The following is a 12052-nucleotide window of genomic DNA, read 5'->3' on the forward strand; positions in this document are numbered from 1 at the left end:
TGCGGTCTGCAGCCAGTAGAGAAGCTGCTCTCCCTAGAACCCAAGTAAATGGGGAATCGGGCAGCTACGGGCGGTCCATGGCGCCATCTGTCGGTAGTTTTCAGAACTGCCGGCTGTGTCAAGTAACTTTGTTTCCATCTCTCAAGCCAGGAAGCGGAGAGGTTTCTGTACACATATCCAGGTGGGTGGCATTGATCCTTCCAGATCCTCCAGCCAGTAGACCAGGAAGAAGGGGAAGGCTCCAGCCCCTGGGAGAGAGAATGTGGGGGTTTCAGAGAGGCAGGGGGGCCCTCTATGGTGGACGAGGACCTGGGGAAGGGGGTGGGGGGAAGCATGGAGAAGGGAACAGGAATGAGCCCATCTCTCCAACCAGGATGCCCAGGAGTGGTGGGGGGCACTGGAACTCAGACTCTGGGGTCTCTAGGGCTCCTGGTTCCCAGCCAACGAGACCAGGGGACGCTCAGAAGCCTCTCCAGATGACCAGCTCTGAGGCCCACCTGGGACTGCTCAGCTGCCTGTTAGATCGAGCAGACAGTTGCTCCACTTCTTGCTTCTGCTGGACTGTTCTAGAAGAGGGGCGGGGCTGAGGCTGCAGGTGGGGGCGGCGGAGCGGCAGCCTCACCTCTGGGATTGAGAAGGCAGAGGCAGGGAAACACATCAACCTCCCTGCCGTATCTCCCAGCTCAACTCTCTACTGTAAGGCTCTGGGTTCAAGGGCCAAGGTCCCACCAATGGGACCCCCTTTCTGAATGTGTGTTTCGGCCACATGGGGAGGATGAGAGCTTGCATATTCCTGAGTTTCCAGCTCTAGAACACAGGAGGCGTGGCTTTCGTGGCGGGCAGCTTCAGGGGTGCACGTGTGTGTCTGTGCATGGAGGGGAGGGGATGGAGAAGAGACAGAGTAGCACTGGGGGTCCCTGCAGATGAAGCAGAAAGGGGAGTGATCCTGATACAGCTTTCCAGTCCCACTGACTGAATTTGTTTACACGGAAGCCCACAGGGTTTTCAATCATGGTTGAATAAAACGCAATCATGCGTTTATTAGACGCACTTGGAGAGCTCTTTAAAAAAAATATCCGGTGCCTGGGCCACCTTTGCAACCTCCTTCCCCTTCCCCCACACAAGTGCAGCTTGAGGTTCTGACTTAGTTGATCTGGGCGGAGCCCTGGCCCACGCCCTGAGGAAGAGAGGATGCAGGAGAGAAAAGAGGTTTCAGACCCACCCTGGACATGCCCGGGAGCAGGTGCAGGAAGCCCAGAAGTTAGCCACACACTTGACCTCAAGGAAGCGCTCTTACCCCTGGATCACCAAAACTCTCTCCAGAGAGGGAGGGCGGACATTCGTACAGGGGAACTCGACATAACAGCGAAGCCCGTGGCTGTGGGATCTGGTGTCCCAGCCCCAAGCCTTCCACGCTGGTGATGATTAGGAGCAGGGACTTGGACTCATGGACTGGCTTTGAATCCCAGTCCTGCCCCTGACAAGCTGTGTGATCTTGGCTGACTTACGAACATCTCTGAGCCTCAGCTTGTCCCCCTGGAGAATGAGGCTAATGATCACCCCACTCCCCAGTGTCCACACCCCACAAAGGTTTGGGGTTGCTGTCTCTACTGGCTTTACCACATCACCCCCGTGCCCGAGGGGAAAGTGAAGTGGGTCACAGTGTGTGCCACTTCCTTCATATCCAAGGCCAACAGAGCAGCTGCCCCTGTCCTCGCTTTTCTGCAGGACAGCTCAGACTACTTTCAGTCCTTTTCCCTGCTCCTCTGTCCCTCATTATCCTAGGATAGCCATGCCTTTCCAGGAAACCCTGTGCTGAATCCAGCCCCACATGGCCTCACACTTGGATGGGCCACCCAGAACCAGAGAGGGTCAGGTCAACTGCTCAGGCCAAGACCTGAGACACTGCCAGACTTCTGAATCCACCAGGGGGCACTCTATGCCCAGGCACGGTGTATTGGTTTATTTGACAACTTAATGACCGTCTGCATTGTGCCAAGTGCTGGGGACAGGAAGATAAAATTATGACAATTCTCCTTTCTGGGAGTTCACCGTTTAGTAGGAAGCACATAAACAGACAGGAAAACAAAGGATTATCTTAAAAGGTAGAAGTGGTCCAAAGGTCAAGGCAAAAATCCCAGTGGCCTGGGTGGGAAAGGGCTTCTCCCTTTTATGGGACACAGGAAATGGTGCAGACAAGTGGTCCGGGGGTCAGGGATCCCAGCCCTGCGACCCTGCCCCTGTCAGTCCCATCTGATTTCTGTTCTCCAGGAATTCTGGGAGGAGGATGAACAGAGCCCCTGAAAATTCCAGAAGGATATCCAGCCCACCCTAAATGGAGCCTCAATTCTTCGGAAGTATGAGGGGATGACAGGCCTTAAGTCACTTCACTCTTCCCCTTCCTACCACACACGCCCAGCAACCCCCACCCCCAGCAGTCCCCAAAGTGTGATAAAGTGGTTGAAACTGTCCCTGTGGGCCAGTCACCCAGCTGCTTCAACGCTCCCAAGCAGCCTGACTGTTAGGGAAGTCAGGGGTGGGGACCGTAGACATCGGGGTCCCCAGCACAGGGCCCCAGGGCCTCAGACCTCCCCCATCAGGATTCTCCAGGACTGGGACTAGGAATCTGTCCTTTCAACAGGCTCCCCAAGACGATGCCTACAATCACATTTAGGAAACTCCACTGTGCAGAATTTGGAAGGCCTGGGACTCTCCTTGTGCTCAGAGGTGGTAGATAAGTTAGGATAGATTAGGAGAGGATAGGACAGGGGAGCCTGGGCCACCCTGTCTTTTGGGTATCCGACTCCTGATTTCAGCTCAGGTCATGATCTCAGGGTCATGGGGTTGGGCTCCGTGCTCAGCACAGAGTCTCCTTGAAATTCTGTCTCTCCTCTCCCTCCCCACCCCGCTTTCTTTCTCTCTCCCTCACTCTCTAAATAAATAAATATTTTTGTTTAAAAAAAAAAAGAATAGGATAGGACAGGATAGGGCTGTGCCTTGCACTTGACAGTCAACTCAATAGATATTTGTTGAATGACACAAGCCAGTGAGAAGAGCTCTCTGGGACCCGTGCAGGGGGGTGGAGACAGGCAGCTCTGCAGCTTCCTCCAGACAGTCTCTCTGGATTTCCTTTGGGCTCCCAGAGTCCAGGGGCATTAGGGTGAGAGTCCCATCCAGAAAGAGGATCTTGGAGTCCTAGCAAGGAGTTTGATGCTGCACTCACTGTGCCTGGGTGTCCTCAAGCATCAGAAGTATTTGGTAAAGCGTTGTGCGAGCATGGAGGGCTAGCTAATGGTGTGATCGTGGCAGTCCAGATCCTTTCAAATGGGAACAGGGGGCGCCCAGGTGGCTCAGTCAGTTAAGCCTCCAGCTCTTGATTTCAGCTCAGGTCATGATCTCAGGGTCATGAGATGGAGCCCCACATCCTGCTTGAGATTCTCTCTCTCTCTCCTACTCCTTCTGCTCCTCCCCCTGCTTGTGCGCTCTCTCTCTCTAAAATATTTTTTAAAAACTAGGGAACAGGGTAGGATGGCTCAGACCATCTTTGGGTCACAGGTGAGGTCATGGCAGCAACATCCTTGTTTACAGACAATAAGCTTGGCATGTGACTTGCTCTGGGGATGCTCGGAGAACTGTGTCCTGGCAGACTGTGGACCAAGAGCAAGGAGGAGCTGGGAAACCCCAGTGAGGGGGGAGGAAGCCCCAGGAGGGCAGCTGGAGGTAAAGACGTTATGGCCTCTTTAAGGATTTCAAGATTTGAAATTTGCACATGGAGGGAGTTCCTAAAAAAAAAAAAAAACTAATAATCTTCAGAAAGATAAAACCCAGAACTCCCCAGTTCTTGTCAAGATTCATCCAAGAAGTCCAGCCTCTGTCCCCAGGTCCCTCCTCTTGGCTGGCCCGAGGGGGGCCAGAAAACTTTCCCTGGTCATAGGACAGCTGAGGCAGGATGGCCATTTTTTTTTTTTTAAGATTATTTATTTAGAGAGAGAGAGTAAGAGCGAGCAGGAGGAAGGGCAGAGGGAGAGAGAGAATCATCAAGCAGACTCCACACTGAGCACGGAGCCTGACACGGGGCTCGATCTCATGACCCCGAGATCATGACCTGAGCCAGAAGCAAGAGTTGGATGCTTAACCGACTGAGCCACCCAGGCGCCCCAGGATGGCCATTTTAAAAGGCATTTCGTCAGTGCCTTGTCCCTGGGAATGCCAGGCTGGGGGAGCTCCCTCCCGCCCTACAAGGCTGAACCTCCTTTAGGATCACAAGGAGCCAGAAACCAGTCAGGAGGACCCGCTCTCCCTTGTGCCCTCTGGTGGGAACACGACACTGTATCCGGGTGTTACCTCAGCCTCCTGTCTCCTTGGAAGACGGGATTCTCCAGCCTCTGCCGGTGGTCTCGGGCACAGAGCTGGCCGGCGCGGCTCACTCCTGGGGTTGGTGACACAGGGCGCCTCTCTGACCCGAGGTAGGCAGAGGCCTCTGCTTTCATGGCTGTCCTGGTTGAGGGGAGAGGTGGCGACTGTGGGCCCATCGTGACATCCAATCACAGGTCTCCTGCCTCATCTGGGATGCTGAGAGGGCAGTGTCTTCTCTGTTCTTTTATTGAAACACGAAAGATGAGGAGGCACGCTTTCCCAATGAAAGACTGCCCTCCTCACGTTTGCTCGCCACCAGCCCTCCCTTGACCCAGATCCGTAGCCCGTATCTGGGAAGGGGTACACAGATCTCAGTGTTCTTGGCCTGTGGGCAATAGATAATTCTCTCCTCCTATGAATGCCGTCTGCTTCCCGGGAGGAGAAAAAGAATCTCAGCTTGGTGCCGGGGAGATCCAGCCCCCATGTGGGGGTATCCCAAGGCCCACCCGAGAGGACCAAGCCACCGCATTTGCAAGACCACACTTGCGAAGGACACGGTGGGAGCGTGCAGCCTCCCCCTAGGGCCTGCTGCTTCCTCAAGCTGCCTTGTTACAGCCTGTCCCGACCCGCCCACTCCCCTTCCACCTGCCCAGGACCAGCCAGATGTTAGGCGCTGAATTCCTTCTCCACCCCATTCACATGGTGAAGTCCTAGTACCTCAGAATGGGACATGACTTGGAGTTGGGGGTCTTTACCGGAATGATCAACTTACCCTGAGGTCATTAGGGGGTGCGTTCATCTAGTACATCTGGTGTCTTTATAAAAAGAGGACATTTGAACATGGGGACACACATAGAGGAGAGACGACGTGAAGAGCGACAGGGAGAAGACGGCGGTCTGCAAGTCCAGGAGCGAGTCCTGGACGGATCCTTCCGTCGGGGACCCCCCCGAAGGAGCTGACCCCGCCGACCCCTTGATTTCGGACTCCCAGCCTCCAGAAGGGAGATGACAAATTTCTGTTGTTGAAGCCACTTGGTCTGTGCTGCGTGGTCAGATGGTCCTCGCGAACCAATACCACAGGTGCTGCTCACTGGTTCCCAAGAGGAAGGGACCTCCTGAGGACCCAGAGACCCCCCCCCTCTTGACTTCCATGATTATGATCCAGGGAGATACTCTCTTCCAGCTCAGCCTGGCCCCCTGGCTCCATTTCGCAACGTGAGACACAACCTCTCCCAGGTAAGCCCTCATTCCTCAACACAAGTACACTGTCTGCGTGTGTGCACGCGCACACACACACACGGGGTGGTTTTGTCCCCAGGGGACAGACCAGGACCTTACTGATACAGTAAAGCAGCTGCAGAATTCACGAGGAGAATAGACACTGGACAAGCAGGAGGCTGACGCAGGGGAGGTGTGTCCTCCGATGATGGGGGATGGAGAACTGTGTGCCGGAGTTCAGGGTGGGGACTGATGTTAATGACACGGTGGCAGGGAACAGCTTTTAATGAATGCTGGTGAAGAACCGATGAGAGAATGAATGAATGGGTCGAACGTCATTCCCCGCTGTACTCTCTGCCCTGAGGGACACCCCGTGCTTTCTAACGCTGAGCCGCTCCCACAGAAACCTCGAGAGCGGCGTCAGCGCGCTGGCATGTTCCGTGTGCACACATCTAAGCCAGTCGTCTCAAAACTGCAGTTTTTAGTTTGCCTGGGGTGGGCAGTGGGCATTGGGGGTCCCACGCCCCTACGTGCAACAAACACACTCTGTCTCCCCCAGGCGCTCCATCTTCAGCCTCCTCCGAAGTCCTCCCAAGGGCAGAATGCACTGGAAGAAACTTGGCAGGGTGAAAGCCGCCTGTCTTTCTCAGAGGGTGCGGAGTGAGAGGTGTGGCCTGGCCCTGCTGGGGTCTGGCCTTCCTGAAGGGCTGGCCGTTATAAGGGCTATAATGCTGGTGGGCTGGGGGGCGGGCGGGCAGAGGCTACTACAGGGTGCGCTCACCTTGGGATTCCTTTTCTTTTTTCAGATCAATTTTTTAAAAAATAGTTTACTTGATTTTCATGGAAAAGGAAAGAGTAAGAGGAGGGAGAGAGGGAGAAAGAAAACAGTTGAAATGTCTTCATGACTCCCATCGGCCTGGCCCCAGGGACCCACCCCCTCCTCTTCGACCTGTTGTGGTGTCTTTTGACTCTGTGCGAATGCAGGTAAATATGAATGTCCAGGGGGAGGGGGCACTGTTAAAACCTTCCCATTTAAGCAGGGAATTGGATCCTTTGGAAAATTCTACTTGGCCTGTGCGGTGAGGGTGGGGGATGGAGGTGATGCCAACGGCATCTGCCCCCCCCCCACCTTCCACCTGCCTATGATCCTCACCCCAAACAGCCCTGGTTAAGGATGAGGTGGAATCTTCTCCAGCTGGGACTGATTCATTTTTTTTTTTTTTTTTGTCCTTCTCCAACACCCTGCTCCCCTACCCCTTAGCTCCATGTGTGGGTGTGTACCTGGTTTTTACCTCCCCTAAGGAAAGAGAGAACAGGGATGGAGCCCTGCTACGTCTGGTTGGCCCCAAGGGGTCCATATCTGACCCCGAGTTGGCCAGGATGCTCCCCTAACCCTCCCACCTGACAGCCCCTGGGCTCCGTTGGTGGCCTCAGCTCACTGTACCTCCTTCCCCACCTCTGATCCCCGAACCCCTGACCCTGCCCGATGGACACACTTGTCTCTTTCCAGTGCCCAACTGTTACAGGATTTTTGTTCCCTTACTGTCGTGGTTCTTGGTCACGCCTCTTCGAAGGATAAAGAGGTAGACCCAGGGGAGAGTGATGGGCAGTGAGGCAGAGTTTATTGCGTGATGGTACAAAGCTCCTGGAGAGGGAGGGGACCCTAAAAGGTTGCCAGTTTGGTGTTCAAATTTATAAACTCTTTTGAAGAACTATCTTGAGCATCCTGGGTGGGGGGCCCCTGTGGCTTGGCCGCTAAGGTGTGCCAATCAGGGCTTCTGTCATGCACCTGTCTCCCTAATGGGTTGTTGTTCACATGTTGCTGGTCTTTGGGGCTGACATCTGAAAACTATCAGCTTGTGATAGTGACCCACGTTTTACGGTTCATTGTTTTGTTTCAGGATGTTTTGCAAAAGTGACTCCTGCAGATGCTGGGACAGGATGCTTCAGGTCCTGAGCTGTGAAACAGGATGCTAGTGCGGTTTGGTCTTAGCTGTCCCCGTTTTTTTGCTTTCTTGTTGGGGACCCTGGCCCTGACTACTAAGTGTCCCTTTAACCTCTAACACAATGATACTGACTACCAGGGACAGAAAAACACCCAAGTTTTTCCGTCCCAGGGCTCCGCTCAGCACCACAACAGGGCAGGAGCCCAGAAGCTGTTTGCCCAGTTAGAGGAGCCGGCCAGTCACATGCTGCCCAAATGTTGTCAGGCTAAAGGTCACAGTCCCCAGGCTGGCCCCAGGCAGCTGTAAACCGGCGTGAAGGGGAACAGCATCACCAAGTCCTAGCTAGCAGACGCCTCCTGCTTCAGACCCCGTGCCCAGCGAGCAACAGGCCCCATGTTCACTGTAATACCCCAGAATAGTGTTTTCTCCACCCAAGACAGTTTGCGCCCAGATGACACTGGGCAATGTCCGGAGCCATTATTCGTTGTCTCCACTAAGGGGATGGCGTTGCTACTGAGTATCTAGTAAATGGGAGGCCAGGAAGGCTGCTCAGCTCTGACAACGCACAGGATGACCCCAGCACAAAGAATGATCCAGGCCCAATGTCAGTGGTTCGAGACTGAGGGGCCCTGTCCTAGAGGCAGACTCAAGGTAGCGCTGGGGCTCCCCGCATGCCAGCCCCATTGCACCCACCCGCGCAAGCATAGTGAACCCCTTGGGCACAAAGACCCACTTGCCTGGGCCCCCTGCTGGGTGCTGGGCCCAGAGACATGGGAATGAACGCTATCGGCATTGGCCTGCGTCTGGGGCACACAGCCCGGGAGGGAACAGGAAAAAGGTCACAGGGGACGGTGATCCGCCCCACCCCCGGGGTGGGGGTAGGTAGAGCGGAAGCAGAGGGTCTCTACTTGGCCTCAGGCTGGGCAGGCAGCTGCGCTACCGCCAACCCCCAGCGGGCCCGGAAGCGGAGCCAGCCGGTCGGGGCCGGCTCCTCGGGGTGCCGGGGATCAGGTTGCAGGGATGGCAGGGCGGGGCGCAGGAGGCGGGGCGCAGGAGGCGGCCTCGGGTTGGCCGGCAGCTAGGGGCGGGGCGGGGCCCCTCGGAGTGACGCCAGATCCCTGAGTCGGTCCCCACCCCCACGTCCCAGCCCCCCAGGTGCGTGGGGGAAGGTGGGTTGGGTGCGGAGGCGGCGGGAGGGAGTCGGGGACGCGCGCGGTCCGCCGGGAGAGCGGCTGGAGCGCGGGGTTAGGGACTCCGTAGAACCTTCGCCGGCCCCCGGCCCTGCCTGCGCCGTCGGATGCTGAAGCCGACCTCTTCGTGCTCCCAGGGCGCCCCAGGGCCTTGGCTTGGAGAGGCCGGGGGTGCGAGGGTTGAGCCGCTAGGATCTGGGCCCCCAGTGCCTCTGCACCAGACCTTGAATCCAGGCCGTGAGGGCTCATTCTCAGCACAGCCTGTGCTTCGGGGTCCCAATTCCAGGGCTTGTGCAGAGCTGGGCCTCAGGGTGCAACTTACAGATGAGGAAAGCTTGTCAGAGGAGTTAGTAAGAACTAGGTCCCACCTGAGGAGCCGGGGGCGGGGGAGTGGGGTGTTGGTGGAAGTGGGATGCTAACCCGTGTGGATCCAGGAGGGAGCCCAGTATCACCCCGTCCACTTCAGCCCTTGGGTCTGACCTGCGGGAAGGAAGAGTTAGGCTCCGAACCCCCAGAGGGCAGGGACCAGATACTGCTTCTCTCTGTCCCCAGAGTAGGAACTCAGTATTTCCTGTCCACTGAAGGCAGTTCAAGACCCCCTTTTCAGCCTGGTTTCTTGACTTCCTGTGCCCCAGGTGACCCTCTTAGCATCTTGATGGTCCACCCCTGCCAGCCAGTATCGGACCCTCTCCTTAGCACCCCTCCCAGTCCTGGCAATCTGTTATCCCACCACTCTGGGGACCTCATGCATGCGGGACAGCAGAGAAAAGGAAAGGAGGCATGTCCAGAGGGCAGAAGCCACTGAAATCTGGCCCCGAAAGCAGTGTGTCTGGGCAGAAAACACTGGACAGCTAGCTTCATGAAACTGTGACTTTCATGGAGTGACCTTGAGGAACTAGACACTAAATATGAACTCAGGGTGTTAGTGCTTGTATTTTACAGGGGAGGAAACTGAGCGGCCCAAGGTCACAAAGCTAGTAAGCACGAGTTGGGATCCGAACCTATTGTTGGATTCCTAGGTCATGTTCTCCCTGCAGAACTGCCTCCTGCTAAAAGGGCAGCTGTTTTCTGGTCCTCACTTCGTTCCCTGTACCTTTCAGTCACCCACAGCCCACAGAGGGACCCACCACCCGCCAGCCTTCATCTGTCAATATCTCTTCTAAAAGGAGAGGAAGGTCAGAGCTGCGCCCTCAGCCCAAGGAGGAGGATGAGGTCAGAGCATTACCCAGCTGGAAGAGATCTAAATAATTCATGGGGCTGTGTGAATCGGGGGCTGCAGCTTCCGGGAGGGCCCAGAAGGCACACAGCAGACAGGAAACAAAATCGGGTCACTTGCACCTGAGCCTGATCTCTGCAAACCCTATGGGGCTGGAGAAAGTGCCTCATTTGGTGACAAAAGGTTGGAGGGCGTGGCCCCGGCAAGTCACTTCACCTGTTTCTTGCTGCTCTCGTTTCTAGCTCTTACGTGAGGTGTGAACACCAGTGTAAAGGGGAATACTGGGTGTGGCCCTTGGCAGGTCCTCAGGGGAGGTAGTGATCATCCCCCTGGCCCCATCTGCCTTCCCACGAGCCCAGTATGGCACTCAGTGGCACCCCTCCAGCACACCAGGCAGCGGCAGAACTGATAGGGGCTGTCCCCCTCTCTTACCCCATCCTCCATTCCCAGATCTTGGGGGAGGAGTGCAGGGGGAGGGGCACAGGCACAAATCTTGCCTATTTTTGGAAGCTTGGTTTCTTCCCTTAGAATAAATCCCCAACCCAGAAAAAGTTGGAATCCGTCTTTGTTGGTCTAGAAGGGAGAGACTAGGTTAAAAATATGTATCAAATCCCAGAAACATTCTCCGTGAACACATGGGGATTCTGTGATAGGAATTCCTCAGAAACAAGAGGAGAACATCCTTTAATTCTGAGCAGTTACGGTCCAAATTACTCTACTTTGAGCTGAACGGCTTGACTGTGAAATTTACTAAGGTGCTGTTCCAACCTCTTTTCGTTTTCTTCCATCCCAGGCTCATTTGTGATACGGCTGGACCACCTGGGGAAAGGCACCTCTCTCCTAAAAACACACCTGTCTTCTCCACTTGGCCAAGGTCTGGAGGGAGCAGGGCCACTGGGTGTCCCTGAGCCAGGGTGGCCTGCAGTTTTCAGGAGCCCATCCTCCCCAAGCCAACACCCAGATCCCCGGTGTACTCAGACAATGAACAAACCCACATTCACTGCAGGCTGCTCTTCGAGGCCGTCTGGTGGGGCCCAGACTCCCATGAGACTATCACTTCAAAAAGCGAGACAGTGCCTTTATTCACTGGGAAGAGATCTTGGGGCCACTACCCTAGATCAAGAAAAGTCTGAAGTGCCCCAGAACTCCCTCTTCCTCTCCAACAGAGGGAAGTAATACTCTGTTCCAGGAGCTGAGCAACCCAGGGCATGATGGGTCAATGGTAGTGACGGAGGGGGCGTGGGTTTGGGGGGGGGGAGGAGTTGTCACAGGCAGCTGTACAACCCTACTCTCTGCAGGGCCTGTTCCCCAATTTTTACTCTGGAAAAATATTCCAGTAACAAAGGCACAGGCTGCTGGGGGCCCGAGGGTGGCACTGGAGAGCTGTGGGCTGACCAGAGCGAGGCTGGGCCCTGCTCTTGTTCTCTCCCCCGACCCTGGGCACCCCAAGAAGTCTCTGCACTGAGCACAGAGCTCCAGGGGCATGCCTGGGGAGGCCCCCTTGGACCAGCCAGTTCTGCCTGGTACCCGAGCGCAGGACAAAACCAGGAGACGATGCTACAGAGACCTCGTTCCCGTGCGTGTGGAGCTGCGCACATCTCCGTCCTTGCTGCCACCATCACCAGGTCCTGAGAGATGCCCCCCACTTCCCTGGGTGGCCATCAGGACCCTCTGGAGCATGTTGTGGGAGAGGAAGAGTGCCAGCACGTTTGGGGTGCCCAAGGGGAGGTGGAAATCTGTGCGTCTGCCCAGCAGGACATGGCACAAGTCCTAGTTCTGTGAGCAGCTGAGACCCCGGCTCGTGTGATCCAGACTCCCAGCTGCCCCTGAGGATGCAGCCCAGCCCCCCCGCAATGTCTCGGTGGGCCCCAGCTCACTGCAGGTGGGGAAGGCAAGGGGCCATGGCGCAGGAGGGCGGTGAGGGAAGCAGCACCAAAGGGGCTCGGATCCACCACCCACAGGCCACGAAGAGGAGCGGTCTCTGCCCAGGCCTCGGGCTGAGCTCCGGCCCTGCTCCGGGGCCTTCCTCGGTCCAGGTGGTGGCAGGAAGCCCTGATGAGAGAAAGCCCACTTCCGCCAGGGCTTGACTCCAAACACCCAGACGGGGCAAGCTGACGCTGGACACC

Source organism: Enhydra lutris, unplaced genomic scaffold (genome assembly GCF_002288905.1).
Source record: "Enhydra lutris kenyoni isolate GAN:26980312 unplaced genomic scaffold, ASM228890v2 scaffoldscaffold57, whole genome shotgun sequence".
NCBI classification, from domain to species: Eukaryota; Metazoa; Chordata; class Mammalia; order Carnivora; family Mustelidae; genus Enhydra; species Enhydra lutris.